The sequence below is a fragment of the Pogona vitticeps genome, chromosome 1 (assembly GCF_051106095.1).
Source record: "Pogona vitticeps strain Pit_001003342236 chromosome 1, PviZW2.1, whole genome shotgun sequence".
NCBI lineage: Eukaryota > Metazoa > Chordata > Lepidosauria > Squamata > Agamidae > Pogona > Pogona vitticeps.
In genome coordinates this window covers 72,075,354-72,089,216 of record NC_135783.1, presented here as the reverse complement: position 1 = coordinate 72,089,216, position 13,863 = coordinate 72,075,354, and the positions used below count along the sequence as shown (strand labels likewise).

The window sequence follows — 13,863 nt, the reverse complement described above, 5'->3', positions numbered from 1 at the left end:
ATGCTAAGAAAAGTGTGCCCTAAAGCCAATGAATGACATGACATGCATTACATGATCAAACAACCTGGCTTTTTTGCATGGGCCAAACAGCCCAATTTTAAAAAAAATATCATTTCCCTCTGGCAGCCTGCATGACCTTCACATCTGTCTAGGTGGTGATGTTTTGGCTCCAGATCTATGAAGTGGATGGAATTAGTAATGGTATGCTATATATATCCGCATATACAGTACATTAAAATTCTTCAATATGACTTTAACCTTACAGCTTATAAATGTTCATAAATTGTTCTGAGTTGACACACAGCTGTGAAAAGCTCATCTCTCCCCCGCCCCCACTGCCAAAAAAAAAAGTTAAGAAGCAGTGGATTAAACTTAAACTCCCCAGTCCATGTTTAGGTAATTATAGAAGTTATTTGATTTTCAGAATTTCATACATTTCACAAGATCTCTTTAGGACAATATCACCCACTAGGAACCTTGAAAATAAATTCCTGTCATAGCTGCTCGCACCTGAGGCTGTTAAAAAAACCCACAGCCCAAACATCAAGCTGTGGTGTATTACATACATACATACATACATACATACATACATACATACATACATACATACATACATACATACATACATACATACATACATACATACATACATACATACATACATACATACATACATAACTGTAGGAGTTTTTTCACAGAAGAAAGACATGGCTTATTAAAACATGACTTCATGAAAAGAAAACAAAAGCCCAACTTACTTTAGAAAGTATAAATGGCATTGTCAGCTTACCACAGACAAATATTATCATGAAAAGTTGTTGTATAGTCAATTTAGTCCGCATACAATAATGCCATAAACCAAGCTAACAGCTATATTACAGCTACAATAACTAATAAAAATGTGTCTGTATGGAGTGAACACAGTCCACAAACACTTAGTTTTTTTTTTTCATTCAATCAACATTTTAAAACACGGTTGGCCAAAGTGCAGGTTTGGAGTTTGTGGTCTGGGAGGAAACACACATACCCCCATCAATCATTTTCAGAAAAAAAAGGGATTTTCTTCTCCTCGAAGGCACCAGGTGCTAAAATTCTGATGTGCTCTTCTACCTTGTTTTATCCCTAAGCAACTCCCCACCACACAAAATGAAACCAGAAGTAGGTTTTCAACCATTTCTTTCTTTCTCACACCTTCTGCGCCCCCATTTTAGAGAGAAGTACAGCCACAGTGTGGTCTAGACTGGAAAATTGGCTCTTGAACCATCAGAGTCTCCTACCCATGTCTGAAAATGAACCAACCTGATTCACACTTCACAGGCTAATATGAAGATAGCAAAACATGCAGAAAGCATAGACAGACACACTTCATAGATTAACATGCAGACAATAGTTATTCTTTGGCAGGACAACTTCTCTAGATTGCGCAGTACAGTTCCTGCCGCAAAAAACATACCCAAAATAGTATATCAAAAGCCTATTTTAGGATAAAATACATATTTTGTGGGAAAGTGTGCTCAAGAACAATGCCATTTTACTGCTTCTTTTTTTGGTTTTGCAGCCTGAGATAGAAACAATATCGAAGAGACGTACACATGAACACATGTGAAAATGACATGGACTTGAAACAGACTGATCTATCCATCTTTAATGTGGTTTCTGTTGTTTTAAGTAGTGTGAACTCCAACAACAAAAATCAGAGTGGTAAAAGATTTTCCAAGCTGTATCGTCACAATTATCCAGCGAGATCTGTCGAGAGAGTGTGACTGGCCCGAGGTCATGCTGTGAGTTTCATGTCCAGCTGAGCATTTGAACCCAGTACTCCCAAACCCTGTTGTCTGTTCAGTCTGATCAGTCTGTTGCTAATGGTAAATGGACAACCCAGGGATGAAAAAGTGTGTGTTTTTTAAACTACAACTCCTAGAATGTGCCAGACAGCAAAACTGGAGATTCTGACCTGGTGCATTCTGGGAGTTGTAGTAAAATGTAACTTTTCCCATCTCTGGAATATCCGAAGGATGTAGATAGTCAACATCTGTCTCTAGTTGGTGGATCAGCTTAATGGAAGATATGGAAAATCATTTTATTACCACACAATATCCTAATGTAGGATGTAGGGCATTAACTAACTATAGCTGCAACTATATTCCATTTACAGCACTAGAACATAGCAATCTGTCTCACACCAAATCAGACTATAAGTCATTTTTCCTTTCAAGACAGGCTGTCAACCACATTCCAAAATTTCACGAAGGATTCTTTTCCTAGTCATACCTAGAAATGGTAGGCATTAAACCCAGGACCTTTGGCATTCAAAGCACATGCTCTACCACTGATATATGGCCTTTCCATATAAGCTATACATATGATCAGAGTGCATGATTATGAGCTGTTAAGTCAGAAAGTCCCTAGTTCATCACCTGCTTTGAAGGATGGAGGGTTAAATAAAAATAAAATACCATATCATTTGATCTTGGGAGTTTCTACATAAAGAGACCAAGATCTGGAAGAAGAAGGAAAAAAAACACCAGGCCTCCGAAATCTGTGAAGTACTATTCTTAATATGCATTTTGCTTTCAATAAGTCAGCCTCCTTCTCTGCACACACATCCCAACAAAGAAACCTTAACAATAGACCAAAATGCTCAGATGTGCCTCCAGCATTAACTAAAAATAGAGATGTGTCTAAAAGTAGTTACAAATAAGGAAATGAAAACCTGAAAGCAATTGTATGAAAGCAAACTTTCAATACTATTTAGAAATTCTGTCCAAAATATAAACAGGCAGATAGGAGACATTGTACAATAATAAGTGAGATCAAAAGTTAGCCAGAAAATAAGAAAATAGCAGAAACCAGTTCTGGCAAAGATCAAGAAGTGCATAGCAGCATATGGGAGGTTGTGGGTGAACAAAAACATCAGCATAATTGTTGGAATCATTGGTTTCAAAATTTTGATTGGTGTGTGGGTAGAGGGCTGGAGCACAATGCTGTTCATTTGATCAGGAATCTGAAAAACTGGATGCTCAATCATGGAGGCGGGGTGCAGGGGAAAACCCTGAATGTGTGGATTCCCACCTTCTAAATTAGGGCTGTAGGTTATAATACTGAACTATGGTCATTTTATATACCGTCTATATATATTGATGGATGGATGGATGGATGGATGGATGGATGGATGGATGGATGGATGGATGGATGGATGGATGGATGGATGGATGGATGGATGGATGGATGGATGGATGGATGGATGGATGGATGGATGGATAAACAAACAGATAGAGGGTTTTCTATTGACATGGAAGACACAAAGTCATATGTTTTCTTCTAAAACAATTTCACTTGTTGTCTTGATTATAAATTCCTACAGTCTGGACCCCCCAAATTAAGCATAGTTTTTTAACCAGAAGAAACTTCTTGATATCCTTTCATTTCTAAATGATCAGTTTTAGTAATAATCACAGTCTCACACACGTGGCATAGTTGTCAAGATCCAACCTTTACCTTTCTTTTTAATATGGTAAAACTACTGTGCGATCATTCTGGTGCATCTATGGTGAATGTTTCATCTCAATGTGCCCTCATGTGGCAGGAACTAGTATGTTTCCATTTCAGAATAAACTATAAAAAGTGATTTAAAACACACAGTAATTTAAGGCAGATTGAGCTATTGCAATCAAGAGCAATAGAAAATTGTACACCATTTTCACACACTGGACATGTGTTGTACAGGAATGTAAAGGATTCTGTATTGACTTTTGATTTAGTTTGAGCATGAAACATGGACCTTTATTTCGTTTGAATTTGGAGATGCCTTCATGTGAGACAGCAGACAAAATCTATCATCTCAGTGTTTCATAGAGATATCTTGTGACACTGGATTAGTAAATGATAGCACATTTTTGAGATTCCTTCTTAGGGGTGGCAACTGAAGCCACATGCCATGCATCCGAAGAAGCAGGCAACATTCTATGAGAGCTGATGCCAGGTAAAAGTTGCTAGACCTGAATCTCCCACAGGACTCTTTTGTTGTTTTTCCTGCAACAGATAAGCATGGCAACTACACCTGGGTGCTCTGAGTGTACTCAGGCATGGACTCCACTAGGTTTGGTAGGCTTATTTCCAGATAATTATGGTCTGGATTGTAGGCTGAATGGAAAAATCAAAACTCAGATTTTGAACAGATTCTTACTATTCTACAGTACCATCTTGATGTTACAAGTGCAGCTGACAAGGGGATTCTTCAGGTTTAGCCCAAAGATTGGTTGGTCCACAGCCGACACATTTATAGGAAAAGCCTTTGTGTTACATTGGAAGGATGGTTTTGCAAGGGGTAGGATGTCAGTTATCACAGGCAGTATTCAGGAAGTGGCAAAACTGTCATACAATCACGCTCTATCCAAGGACTTCGTTAGCTTGCAGGGAAGAAATCCATCTTGCTGGCTGAATGCAGGAAAATTGCAGTGTTTATTTTCTCAAATAGATGTATGAGTCTCTTAAAATAAAACAAGTATTTGTGATACTTTAAACTGGTTGAACTAAACCCAACTCTTAGTCCCAACTACAGTAGACCATCAAATGGGTGGGTCATGTTAAACTGACAGTTATGTAAGCCCTGGTGATTCAATACGTGAATGCTGGTTTGGGCAAACTAGTTAGATATGTACCACATTATCTGAAAAAACCCTTATACATGGCTGCAAATGCCAGCAGACTGCATGGATTGACTCAGGAGTCACTAGGAGACAAAACAAAAGTACTAACATTGTACAGGAAGTAGCTAGAGAAGTCTTAATTCTTTCAGAAATGGCCACCAGCTGCTTCCTGTTCACTGCACAAAACCAACAGGACAAGGAAAGTGCTCCCTCCTGCAGAGTGGTCAAATAATTCCTCTTTTGCCTAAATATTTAGGGGTATATCAGATAGTTGCCAGGTGGACTCAAACAATTTATTTCCATCTGAACAATATGAAATGGCCATGGTTGATGTGTGTGGTTTGTGCCATCAAGTAGCATCCAATTTATAGTGAGGATGCTACTAATAGAGTTTTCAAAGAGCTGTATTTAAGAAATTGTTTGATGTTGTTGTTTCAAGTTATATAACACCCCAGATACATCACTCTTTGGGCATTTTCAGGCTCTTTGGCCCTGTTCTGAAGGTTGTTCTTCCTGACATTTCGCCAGTCTCTGTGGCCAGCATCTTCAGAGGACAGGAGTGCTCTGCTGGTGTTTGTTGGATAATATTTATAGCTATGGAAACAGCTTTTGTCTTTTTTCAGGAGATAGAGTGATCAGCATGTTTTTGTTGTGATGAGGGGAGAGGGGAGAGGGAGAGATTATCTGTCACTGTGATTGATCGGTGTCCTTAGCTGGTCTTTTTTGTTCTCTGGCCCTTGTGGCTGGGTAAGAGTTCGTTGACCTTTTGCAGGTTGTATTTTTCAGAATGGGGCACCAGGCCATGTTTAGTTTCAGGCCTTCTTCTTTCCTGTTGAAGTTTTGTTTATGTTTATGGATTTCAATGGCTACCCTGTGCAGTCTAACATACAGATTGCTGGTGTTGTCCAGTACTTTGGTATTTTGAAATAGAATTTCATGTCCAGCTTGTTTAAGGGCATGTTCAGCTACTGCTGATTTTTCCGGTTGTGTCTCTCATGTTCTTTGATTCTGGTGTGAATGCTGCATTTTGTGGTCCCGGTATATACCTGTCCACAACTGCAAGGTATCTGGTATACTCCTGCAGTGGTGAGGGGGCCCCTTTTCTCCTTTGCTGACTGTAACATTTGTTGTATTTTTGTGATGGGTCTGAATAATGTTTGTAGGTTGTGTTTTTTCAAAAGTTTCCCCATGTGGTCCGTGAGGCAGAAATACCTTATTTGTAGGTGGCTGTTTTTCCTCTTCAGTTTTCCTCTTGGTTTGATGACTCTTTTAATTTCATTCTTGGAATAGCCATTCGCCTGTAGAGCCCAATTCAGATGGTGGAGTTCAGTGCTGGGAAATTGAGCTTCACAGTTCCGATTTGCCCGGTCTACCAGTGTTTTGATTATGCCTCTTTTCTGTTGTGGGTGGTGTTTGGAGTTTTTGTGTAGGTACTGGTCTGTGTGGGTGGGTTTTCTGTAGACCTTGTGTACCAAAAGGAGGTCAGTTTTGCATATGACCATGACATCTAAGAACGAGAGTTGGCCCTCTATTTCTTTTTCCATGGTGAATTGTATATTTGGGTGGATGCTGTTGAGATGGTTCAGAAATTCTTCCAATTTTTCTTCACCGTGGCTCCAAATTGCAAAGGTGTTATCCGTATATCGGAACCAGACTGTGGGTGTGAGGGGTGCCGAAGCCAGGGCAAGTTTTTCAAAATGCTCCATGTAGAAGTTTGCTATAACCGGGCTGAGGGGGCTCCCCACGGCCACTCCATCTGTCTGTTCATAGAATTCATTATCCCACTGGAAATAGCTGGTCGTTAGGCAGTGTTGGAAAAGGGCCTTGCTGTCTTCTGGAAAGATCTGCTGGATGAGTGTCAGGGTGTCCTGCATCAGTACCTTAGTGAACAGGGATACTACTATAAATACTACCCAACAAACACCAACAGAGCATGGACAGAGTTCCTACTCCAGTCCTCTGAAGATGCCGGCCACAGAGACTGGCGAAACGTTAGGAAGAACAACCTTCAGAACACGGCCAAAGAGCCTGAAAAACCCACAACAACCATTAGATCCCGGCTGTGAAAGCCTTTGTGAGTACACTCTTTGGGCAGTTTACAACATAATTATGCAAACAACAACTTGCCCCTGCCCCCAATGAGCTAGGAACTCATTTTATTGACCTTAGAAGGATAGAAGGCTGAGTCAACCTTCCGCCAGCTACCTCAACTTATCAGAATCGAACTCAGGTCATGAGCAAAGGCTTGACTGCAGTACTGCAGTTTACCCACTGCACCATAGGGCTCAGTTTTACCTATGTCACTACCACCTGGGAGCTTCAATGGCCAGGGCAATATTCAAACAGAGGCCTCCTTGGTCTTAGTCCATCACTCTACCTATTACACCACACTATACACCATGTTTGGTAGGTGGAGTGTAAATATTCAAGGGAAATTGTTATATTAGTTCTTCATGTACATCAAGAGCCTTCCTTAACTCAGTAGATGTATTTGTTATAGCCACTGGGTTAACTTAAATGTTAATTGTATTGCTAACTTTCTTATGCTGTATTCAGAATATTCAGTATTAATCTATTCTCTTAGGAGGGAGGGAGGGAAAGGGAGAGGGAGGGAGAGAGAGAGAGAGCAATCAGACTGACATTTGAAAATCTGATTTAAATTTGAAAATGACCTCTTTTACACTTCAAAATTAGCTCCCATCCTGGTGCCCTTGTCTTTTCAGTTGATATTTTTGCCTCTAAAAGGTCATCAAGTAAACCTGTGTTTTAGCTGGTTTGCTGTGTACAATTTCTGTCTATGACTGTTTGGTGCATGTTGCCCATTTTATGAACATGCTTTTCACACATAACAAAAATATGTGGACGTGACAAATAAATGATTACAGTTCCCGCATCACCATTCTTGTATTGGGCAAATTGTTGGTTAATAGTCCAGGATACTGTACTTGGTTGATGTTTTGTCAATGGAAACTCAAAGCCAAAGAAATTTCCCTTTTTAAAAAAACTCCCGGAATCTTCTAGCCAGCAAGCCAATGGCCATGCTTGCTAAAGGATTCTGGAAACAAAAAGCTGGGCAGTAACCTTTCTAAATTTTGTCAAACCTACTGGCTAGGTTTTCTGATCTCTCAATTGTCTACCCTGAAGAAGATGAAACACCTCCAGCCATGGTCCAAGCAAGGGAATACCTCACCTGGAAACTGAGGTTGTGAGTCACCTATGCTTCTTGATAAAGTAAGTGAGCAGGAAAACAATGGGTTGGGCAACAGTCTGGAGTTTGGAGCAGAGTGAGAAAGAGACAGAGACTAATGTTTCTAAACAACAGTTATTTGTAACTGAGTGTAAAGGAAGAGGAGGGGAAATTGTTATCGGAATTCTGGTTTGCATTTACCGTGCCTTGTTTGTAGGTTTGTAAACAGAAGAATACCAAAAATGCTATGTTCGCAGTGCTCTCTCACCCACCCCTCACCCCCCCAAAAATGGAACGCTGTGCTCCTGGAACTTCTTATCACTCCGTCAAGTGAGCAGCTCATGGCCAAATCTAATTACAGCAAAATTAGGTTGTCAACCTTCAAGGAGCACCATTAAACCCCTCAAGTAAATATAGGATCTGCTTCTCATTTAGCTCTATCTTAAAAAGTTGATTATCCTATATAATAATAGAGGAATTATTATTCCAGAAAGACTACACCCATTTGCGAACCTTTGTTCTGAACTTTGTTTCAGTTATTGGGATTTCCTTTGCACCCGGTGCTTAAAGTGCTCCCCACGACATGCTTTCAGTCCAATTCAATCTCCTGCACCTTTACATTCTCCTTTCTAGTTTAGAGATAAACCTACAGCTATTTTTTCTCAGAGCACAAGCACAAAGGAGAGAACACAGCAGGCACACTTTAGCCAAAGTTATGCATGTTGCTTGACTGATGCATTTAAGACTGTAGCACAAGAAACATTTTATGTAAGTCTCAAGGAAAATAGCAAAACCCACTTCCACATAAATATGCATAAGATGCCAATGTTCACTTTCCCTTTTGAAATAGATGGGAATTTCAAAGATTTAATGCCTGGGCTGTTATGCTTAACAAAAGGAAAAGGGGAAGTAGAACTACTGTTCAACAAATAAACACTTATATGGACAGTTCAGTACCTAATATGAATAATCCCTCTTATAACTTCCACCAATGGTGAGGTGAACATCAGGAGAGCATTTTAGGTTTGAAAAAGAGCAAAATTGCACATACCTAAAAGCTAGGAATTCAAGAGGACCCTCCAGGGCTGCCACTTTCTCTACCTTCTCAAAGTTGACAGGAAACTCATCTTACTCAAATTAGCTGCAATGAAAGATTACCCAAGAGGAAGCTGGTGGAAAAAACGATGAGTAGGCAAACTAAAGAGAGTGAGCTAGTTGGCATAACAACCACCTAAAGACATACTGACCAGTAACTAACCTCATAATCTGTCTAGCTGAAGTGAGGGTTTTCAAGTCTGGATGTCAGAACAACAGGCAGATTCTCTTTAACTAGCATAACCCAGAAACAGATTAAATACTGGGTTTTCTCTTCTGTTGTAGCTCATCTTAATTCACTGCGTTAATGACATACAGATAGTAAGCAGGAAATAGGACTGAATTTGACTGCAAGGCACAGAGCTATTAACTTCATTGTGACTTTGTCTGGAAGCTGTGGACATTTTCTGTATGGTTTCCTCCTCACCTCTACTGTAGGACGTAGCACAGTTGTTCACATAGTTCATTCAACCTGGTAGAATGGATTTCTATACCAGTCAAGCACTGACAGCACTGGACCACATGAATGTTCTCTATATGACAGAGAAGAAAGCAGGGGAGAGTACGGCCCTCTAGATGGTGGATTGCAACTCTCTAGCCTAGCCAGTATAGTCAGTGATAACGGATGATAGTTCAAGAGCCTCTGGAAGGCCACCTCTTATCCATCCCATAGGCAAAAGTACCATTGGGTAATCAGAATACTAAATGATGGGATGATTAGAACGGTATCATTTCATATACCTCTTGGGTGGAAACCAATGCCATTTCAATGTCCTTTTCCAGGGATATTGTACAGGGGGGAACGGTTAACCCAAGATGAGTGTCTTTGCACAATTTGTGTCATGCAGCATTATCAGATCAGCTGCACATATGCTTTTGCATAAGATTTTTTTGGAAGGAAAGAAGCACCTTCACTATGGAATGATGAGGTGCATTTGGGCTTGGCTCTCCCCAGCACCAGCCCCATCATAGCAACTGCCAGGTGTTCCACACCTCAGCCCCCAAAATTTAAGACTCTGCTTTCATCCAACCTTCTAAAAAAACACCTACAAACACAGCAGTTGACAATGGGTTGGAGGCTCCTGCAGAAAAGGCATGGCACTTTAATTCTGAGGGCTGGTCTGTCATGAGGACGTGGTGAGTTGAGCCCTTCATTGCCTGATTAATTTCATGGGTGGATTTTTTTGACAATTTTATAGTTGATGTAAACACCATAGAGATAACAGACTTGCAAATTTTCTAAAGCAGCGATTCTCAACCTTCTTTTGGCCACAGCCATGACAACAATACGAAAGAAACAGAGGCTAAATCAGGATTGTATAAATCACATGACAAACCTTATACACTGCTTCCAGTATGTAGTCCCCATTCAAATATGTCAGGGCCCCCAGGGGACATGTCCTCCCCCTTTCCGTTGAGAATGGCTATTCTAAATTATTTGCAGATTTAAGCTTCTCTTCCCTAGCTTCAGGTCAGATTAGGAAAAGTAGTCATTTACAGTAATGGGATGGACATGACTATGCAAATCCCATTGTGGCTAGGGGACCATCCATTAACTAAATCCCAGTGCAGATATCTGAAATGATAATCCTCATGAGATCAAAACAATCCTATTGAAGGAAGGAAGGAAGATGAAATCTCATGAGATTAAGTCCCACATCACTTCACAGCTTTTACTTTCCATGTATATCCACTTCACGTTTTTATCTTTTGGGTCCAGTTGGGAATAAATATAGACTATCATGTAGCCGTTAGGGACTGCACTGTGTTCAGACAAGGGTACAAATGGGAACTGAATCAGACGTATTGGTGTATTCCAAAGCCCACCACAGGATGGAGCAAAGAGCTCAGGGGCACTCATGGGGGGGAGGAGTGAGCTGTACTCCTCACAGATCCCATGTGTGAAATCTGGCATTCACAGAGTTTAATATATAAAACCAAAAAAAAGGCACCATGCAGTTAAAAGGGGGGCGGGGAAGGGGATCAAAACTATCACCACTTTATATGGAACATGCTGTGCCAGTGCCAAATAGACTGACAGTTTCACCCTCCAATGAAGCACAAGACCTCCCCTGCACACTCCAAGCACTGGGGGGGGGGTCTCTTGAGGTCCCCAGGCTTTAGCAATTGCTCACGGCATTTTTTAAAGCTGCAATACAAAGTGAGGCACTTCTATCAGTGTCACATATTGCCTGGACTTAGCATTCTCCAATTTTTAAACTTAGTTGGTTACACTTCTACCCCTGTGTGCATATGTGTGGGTATTAGTGGCTTCCTTTCTTTCTGTATGGATCTTAAGAGGTTCACTTAAGGGGGTTGGGATCAGATTTTCTCCCCCTTATTTCTGTTTCTCTTTTCTTGTTGGTGCCATGATGTCCTTGCCAAATTTTATAATAAATACACAAATACCAGCATGAACCTGGACAAAGTTTGGGTCAAAGTTTCTCCAAAAGAGCACAGGATAGGTCAGGCACCAATCTGCGTGCCCTTATTCATGCACAGGATGGCTTAGTAGCAAGGCTGACAGTTAAATAGCAATTTTAATGTTTTGTGCTTGTAATACAATAGATATCAAATGGATAGTTGAAAATGTGCCCAATTTAAACAAACACAAGCAGTCTCTCTCTCTCAGAAAAAAACAGTGTGGAGTTGTCTGAAACTTTCTGTCATTCCTTTCTTTTTAAAAAATGATGGAACTCTCCACATTGACAAGTTTAAAATAGAAATAAAATAGGAACAGCAGGTGTCAACGTCCTTGATTTATCATTGCTATTCACTGATGACAATGATGATTTGAAAAGAAGCTACAGTGCTTAGTTCTAGGCATCTTTTAAAACAGTCGCCATGAAAGAGTCAGAGGAACTGCTCTATTATGTTATTGGGCATCTGGTTACAACAAACGGGAAGAAAACTAATAATGATCAGATTAAGTTTGATACGGTAATAGACCAATATCCAAACGTACAAGTAAATGTAAAAAAACAACAACAGTAAAATACATATATAAAAACATGTACTAAGTTAAAAGCATCCTAACACAGTGATACATTATACTAGTTTAATGTAATCTGGTAAGGATGGTGGGAAAATTTATGGTGGCCCTAAAATTATTTTAATTCACAAATTGCTGATGGGCTTTTTAAAACTATATAGGCTGGAAGCCTGTTAGTTACATCTACCAGTGTAACTCCATGTGTTTAGTTTAAACAAGCCAACTTCAGAAACCATAATTTGAAACGGGCTTGTTTTAAACCAACCATACTTCACGTTAATTGCAGTCCATTGCCTTAGTCAAGTCACAGTTATATGACTTTAAGGGACAGCAGACATTTCTGAATGCTGATTTCTATAAGCCCAAGCTTCACTGCTAATCTAATTCTGCTGGGTTTGTGATTTGCAAGAGACCTCCATTTTTTAGGTCAAGCCTATTAAAAATAAATAAATAAAAAATTAAGGCAGGTACTGTATGTCTAAGTAGAAATCAGGACCCTTAAACTCCCAATGGGCCCTGCTGTCCAAGTTGTAGAAAGTTGTGGCCTCAGAAGGGTCCGGAAGCCCTACACCAAAATAGGTAGTTGGCTTTTGGCTGACTAAGAATACACCAGCGAGTTTCTAGAAGGCAATATTGCCTCCATGCCATCTCCTTTGAAAAGTATCTGAATTCTGAGTGAGTGCAGAAAAGTTTTCTGCAGCTCCTGTTGTCTTGGATTGCATCTCCCATTATTCCCAGACAGCAGGGCGATTACAACCTGAGAAGCATTATTCTGCTCTGATATTTATTCCTTTATTTCACTTGTAGGCAGCGTACTGTTTGAATACCAAATCTACCCAGTTCTGCTTTAATTTTATACCCACGCACCGTGAACTTGACAGATGACTCAGTAAGGTCCATTGCTCTCTCAGGATCTTCTCTGAGTGTAGTGATTCAGAAAGTTGACAGCCAGCTATTTTCTCACTCAGCTGACCTTTAACCCCCCCACAAGCCAATCATCCCCCACCCACTCCACTGATGTAAATTGTAGCCAAGTCCGCCCACCAACCTAAAAAGCTGTTCCCTAAGTGTAAGACAAGACAACATGTCATGCAGTTTTAAGCTAAAAATCATCTTCAGCCTCAGCTTGGGGCTCATTTTTTCCATCATGAGACAAAAAGTGAAAATATCTACTTGTGGAGATCATTTATCAGATCTACGCAATTTGTTTACTTCTTTAAAGTTTAAAAGAACTGTGAATTGTTGAGGGGGTGTCTGATCTTTACTGAAAAATTGCCAACAATACTGAGGAAGAGATGGTTAGATTTCTCACCCATGCTGTTTTCCTGATTTAAAATGAGGTCTAGGCTATCAACAGTATTGGGGGCAGGGGAAGTGAGAGAGTTTCCTATATGGAGCAGGCAAACCTTAAGCCTGTGGGATCTTCTTTTCTTGTTTGTGTGTTTGATGGGGGTTTTTTTTACTAGAACCAGTCCAACATGATCTTAACAGTTGAGCAAGGTCATAAAGGAAGACATGGATAACTAGGACCCAAGCTGTTCCTGGGGCAGATCCTGATAGCCCTTGGTGTAGACTATTTATGTCTACAAAGCACAGGGCAAAGCTGACACAAACTTGTTGCCTCTAAAGGATGATAATTATCTATACAAATCAACTGCTGAGATCCATCAGAAAAAAAAACTGTATATACAAAGGTGACAGGGAGATCAAATCCTCTCACAACTCTTAATATTGTCACAATTTCTCTAATTGTTACATAGTTATGACAGGACTCTGATAAATGCATCTTGATAACCTGCTCACCATTCTTATCATCCTTCACTCTTTGGCCCTGTCCTGTCTTCTTCATAACGGAAAGCAGAGCTCAGAAATTATTTCTTTGCAGTTCCAGATTTTTATATGTTATACCTAAATATATATACCTGAATTCTCCCACTGGT

At 40.1% G+C, this 13,863-nt stretch overlaps 1 protein-coding gene across 2 annotated transcripts in view; it reads right to left on the bottom strand.

Annotated features, from left to right (window-relative positions):
• Positions 1-13,863, bottom strand: part of IPCEF1 (interaction protein for cytohesin exchange factors 1) — a 62,455-nt gene that overhangs the window by 31,715 nt on the left and 16,877 nt on the right. The window contains exon 1 of one of the 2 annotated variants that reach the window (XM_020802772.3): positions 8,888-8,975. The exons of the other annotated variant lie outside the window; for it this stretch is intronic. The gene's annotated coding sequence lies outside the window, so the exon portion shown is untranslated. Of the gene's footprint in view, positions 1-8,887; positions 8,976-13,863 lie in introns of those variants that run through there. 2 annotated transcript variants of the gene reach the window in all.